The following is a 5,000-nucleotide window of genomic DNA, read 5'->3' as shown; positions in this document are numbered from 1 at the left end:
TTATTTCATCAAACTCCAGGAGGACTGCTTCCATAAAACATGTTCATTTTTATGAGGAACTGAAGCTTTATTTCTAGGAGAAATAAGATGCCTTCTAAACTTTTTTCTTTATATATTGTCTTTCCTTTCTTAGTGGCATAATCATTCACTTCCATTTGAGTTTCATCCAAGTCCACAGCATACATACATTAAAAAGTACTTTACCCTTGTCCATTTTTTTCATTGTTGCTTTTATGAGGCACAGGTGAAATGTGTAAGCAAAATTATTTAAAGTAAATCCTTTTTCAATTTTGATTTACTCTGATTAGCCACATTTGAAAAGGTGAGGTCAATTTCACTAACCATGACATGTCCTGATTATTGCAAAATCTGTAGTATCAGAAAATTATTTTAATAGGATCAGTACAACAGCATGAAGTGGGCAAAAAGACCTGAAAAGGAGAAAATAATGTCGTAAATTAAAGAAACAGATAAAGTTATTGACATACAGCAGTTTGGAAAGAGCTGGAGAGCCATTTGTTCTATTTCATCCCTACTGACCGCCAGAGGCGGTGCTTCAAGCATTGAATGATCATTCTTGCGCATGCGCAGGTCGAGTACTAATGACAACAAAGTCACCTGTGACCTACCGGGGACCCACGTGACTCTATATAGTCACGTGGCACCCGGCAATCAATCCCTTTTGTTCTTCTCGCGCGCAGGTGTGTTGAGGACAGGTGTGTGGTCGTGTGAAGCCGGTTGCTTCTGTGTATACCACTAATTTCCTAGCTGCTTGTTGCTGGTAGCCCCGTGACCGGGTTTGGTCGGAGCTGCGGGTAAGTCTCGCCCTCCAGGGGCTGCACAAGCTGCTTTCACCTTACCAGATCCGCGGTGACTGGTAAGTTTTTGTTCTTTTCTCAGCAGTAGTTTACTGTTCGCTTTGATTTGCCTCTTTTGTGGCTCTTTTGACTCACAGTAGCGTTTCTGCTCGCGCTGAGTTTTCAGTTTGTTTATCTACACTCACCAGTAGCGTTTCTGCTCGCGTTGAGTTCTTCTACAGTTTGTTTATCTACACTCACTAGTAGCGTTTTCTGCTCGTGCTGAGTCCATTTTACTTTGCTGTTTATCTGACTCACCAGTGGCGTCTCTGCTCGTGCTGAGTTCATCTTTGGTTGATTATCGATTTGCTAGTGGCGTTCTGCTCATGCTGAGTTTGGAACCTCTACGGGGGGTTTTCTACAACGGAGTCGCCGGTAGCGTTTTCTGCTCGTGTTGACTTCTTGTTGGTGGCGGGCTAATCACGCCTTTCAGCAGTATGATGCTGGATAATTTATGCTGCTCGACCTGTCTGGCTCCACTTCAGCCCGACGACGGGCATGACTTGTGTCCCTCCTGCCTCGGTGTGGAACATCTCCGGGAGGCGCTGTCAGATAACGCTTGCCCCAACTGTTGCGTCATGCCCCGGTCAGTCAGACTGGATCGGTTGGCTGCGCTGGAGCAGCCTACCGACTGGGCGGGCGCTGCGCCGCGTACTCATTTGCCGATGGGGAAAGCGATGTGCAAACGGTCTACTGTGGCTGCACCTTCGGTACCGACAAAGCGAGCCAGACGGACCGATGCAGGGAGGTTGTCCACGAGAGTGGATCATCTCACTACTGAGCTGGCCCAAATGAAAGCCCTCCTCCAGTCCTTTCAGACTGCTGATGATCGCGGCCCGGCTCTCCCTTCCGAGCAGGATGAAATGTCAGTCAATGCCGACAATGCTGTTTCTGTGGCGGCCTCTGGCACCCATTTCTGTGAGGACCTGCCGGAGCTGGGCTCCGGGGCCTCTGGGTCGGACTCCATTGCCTCCCAGGAGGATACGGCGGAATCTGTGACATCCGCTATTCGAACGGCTCTTGCCCGTTTACAGATTAGTGTTCCTCAGGCCCAGCCTACGGCTTCCAGCGCCTTCTTTAAGCGCAGTAGGTCAGAGACTGCCTTTATGGTTCCTCCCTCGGCGGAGTATGTGCGGGAACTCCATGCTTGCTGGTCAGACACCAAGGCGCTTTCACGTCTGACGACAGATGGCAGGGTCCTGGCAGTTATGCAGGAGGCACCCAAGGTTGGCTTGGGGCAGATGCCAGCGGTGGAACCGGGCATTGCCTCTCTTATTATCCCACCTGATGAGGCTTTGCGGCCCAATGCCCGTTGTCCGCGTCCTCAGTGCCGTATTACCGATGACCTTCTCTGCAAGGCCTATGACTCTGGGGCCCGCATGGGCCGGATTGGGAACTCTCTATCCCATCTTATGCTGGCCCTGTCTTCCTCCTTGGAATCTGTTCCACTGGATCATGCCACGCAAGGCCTGGTTGATGCATCTCTGCAGGCCTTTGCTCTTATGACGAGGGAACTTGGACGCACACTATCCACACTGGTTCACGCTCGCCGCCAGGTCTGGTTGGCGCAGTCACCACTTACTGAGCCTTGTAGGAGGACCCTCCGGGCCCTGCCTGTGGTTCCGGGGGAACTTTTTGGTTCTGCGGCACTGGACGCCTTGGACCGTACAGCTCAGGCTTCTAGAACGAGGCAACAGCTGGCAGGGCTTCACAGACGTGATCGCCAGCCAGTCAGCACCTGGGCGGCTGCGGGTCCTTCACGGAGGTCCTCAGGGCCTTCTCCTTCTTCCACTGAGCCCCAGGGGCTGGTACCAGGTCAGAGATCGGTCCAGAGACCTGCTCCAGATCGGAGAAACAGAGCTCGAGACCAAGCTGGGACAAGGTCCTTTCATCCCTTTCGAGCCGCGCAGTCTGGCCGACGTCCTCCCGGGCCTTCGAAGGGCCGGGGGGCCCGCAGATGATGCCTTAGGGCCGGCGGTCGGTTATTTTTCCCCGGGACAGCTCAGCTTCTGGGCTGCCCACACCCCGGACTTGTGGGTGTTGTCCACCCTGTCCCGGGGGTACCGTCTTCAATTCCGCCGCCGGCCACCTATCCCTGGCCGGGTCAGGATGACTGTGATCCGCGACCCGGTGAAGGCACAGGCACTGAACCAAGAAATCTGCACCTTGCTGGCCAAGGGTGCTATAGTGCCTGTGGACCCTCTGCTGGATCCAGGGGGCTTTTATTCCATGTATTTTCTGGTTCCGAAGAAGACCGGGGGCCTGCGCCAAGTCTTGGACCTCAGAGGCCTGAATGTGTACTTGAAGGTCATGCCCTTTCATATGCTGACCACCAAGGAAGTGTTGCAGGCGATTTCCCCGGGCGATTGGTTCACTTCCATAGATCTCAGGGATGCTTATTTTCACGTCCCAATCGCTCCGCCCCATTGGCGGTTTCTTCGTTTTGCTTTTCAGGGGAGGCATTTCCAGTTCAGGGTCCTCCCGTTCGGACTTTCACTGTCTCCCAGGGTGTTCACCCGATGTGTTGCAGCGGCCCTCTCTCCTCTGCAGGCACAAGGATTGAGGATCCTCCCATATCTGGACGACTGGCTCATTTGTGCCGCGACACGGGACCAGGCGGTTCGGGATACTCGGTTAGTGCTCCATCATGTGGGATGCTTGGGCTTGCAGGTGAACATGGAGAAAAGCACTCTGACTCCCTCACAGGAGACTGTCTTCCTGGGCATTGCCATGGATTCCATCTCAATGACTGCTTGCCCGTCACCCCAGCGGGTGGACAGTATATTGAGCATGCTCCCGGAATTCGGGCGCGGCATGGCACTGCCTCTTGTGCGGTATCTTCGACTTTTGGGCATGCTCACAGCTGCGTCTGCCGTAGTGCCCTTGGGGCTGCTGTCATTGCGGCCCCTCCAGATGTGGTTGAACAGCTTGAATCTGGATCCCGCACGGAACACTCATCATCTCCGAAGACTTCGGGTGGGGCCTCAGTGTCTTCAGTCTCTGTCCCAATGGAGGGTGAGGTTGTTTATGACCACAGGGGTCCCGCTCGGTTCCCTCCCGTGTCGTCGGGAAGTTGTGTTTACGGATGCATCCTCCACGGGCTGGGGTGCGACTTGGCGGGGTCAAATGGCACAGGGGACATGGTCCCAGCGGCAGAGCAGGGAACACATCAATGTCCTAGAGTTGCAGGCTGTCTTTCTGGCTCTTCAGAGCTTTCTTCCAGGCTTGCAGGGGAAGCATGTGCTGGTGAGGTCAGCACCACCACAGTGGTTTTTCACATCAACCACCAGGGGGGAACCAGGTCAAGGAAACTGTTGTGCTTGACTCGACGGCTTCTGACCTGGGCAGCTCCATGCATAGCCAGCCTCAGAGCAGCCTACATACCAGGGCCGGAGAATGTGCCAGCAGATTTTCTATCCCGTCAGAAGCCGCTTCCAGGGGAGTGGAAGCTTCACCAAGAGGTAGTGGAGCGCATCTGGAAGGTCTTTGGCAGGGCGGCCGTGGACCTCTTTGCCTCAAGGGACGCATTTCACTGTCCCCTTTGGTTCTCATTGGACAACACCAGCCCTCTGGGCCGCGATGCCCTGGCACACGACTGGCCCCGGGCCCTCCTTTATGCCTTTCCGCCATTCAGCCTCCTTTTTCAGACTCTCCTCAGGGTGCGTCAGGAGAGGCACAGGGTTCTGCTGGTGGCCCCCTACTGGCCAGCGAGGACTTGGTTTCCTCTACTGTGCGAGCTCAGCTCCGGCTCGCCAATGCGTCTCCCCTCCAGGAGAGATCTTCTTTCCCAGGTGGGGGGTCAGATTTTGCACCCCGAACCGGACCGGCTCCAGCTCTGGATTTGGCCCCTGCAGGGCCGGGGTCCACCTTCCCAAGATACCCTGGGTCCATAGGGCATACAATGGCTAATGCATGGGCACCGTCCACGCGAGCTGTCTATGCTAACAAGTGGACGGTCTTTGCGACCTGGTGCCGTGATAGAGGGCAGGACCCGGTGCAGTGTTCAGTTTCTGACATACTGACCTTCCTGCAGGCATTGCTGGATCAAGGATGGTCTCCATCTACCTTAAAGGTGTATGTGGCTGCCATTTCCTGTTGGCATGTTGGGCTGAATGGTTTTTCTGTGGGCCGAGACAAAGATGT

General features: G+C 54.5%; 1 pseudogene; it reads left to right on the top strand.

Annotated features, from left to right (window-relative positions):
* Positions 1 to 1,294: 1,294 nt before the first annotated feature.
* LOC114156186 (uncharacterized) lies at positions 1,295 to 4,781 on the top strand (annotated as a pseudogene).
* The last annotated feature ends 219 nt before the right edge of the window (positions 4,782 to 5,000 follow it).

The sequence above is a fragment of the Xiphophorus couchianus genome, chromosome 13, assembly GCF_001444195.1.
Source record: "Xiphophorus couchianus chromosome 13, X_couchianus-1.0, whole genome shotgun sequence".
NCBI classification, from domain to species: Eukaryota; Metazoa; Chordata; class Actinopteri; order Cyprinodontiformes; family Poeciliidae; genus Xiphophorus; species Xiphophorus couchianus.
This window is presented reverse-complemented; position numbering and strand designations above follow the sequence as displayed.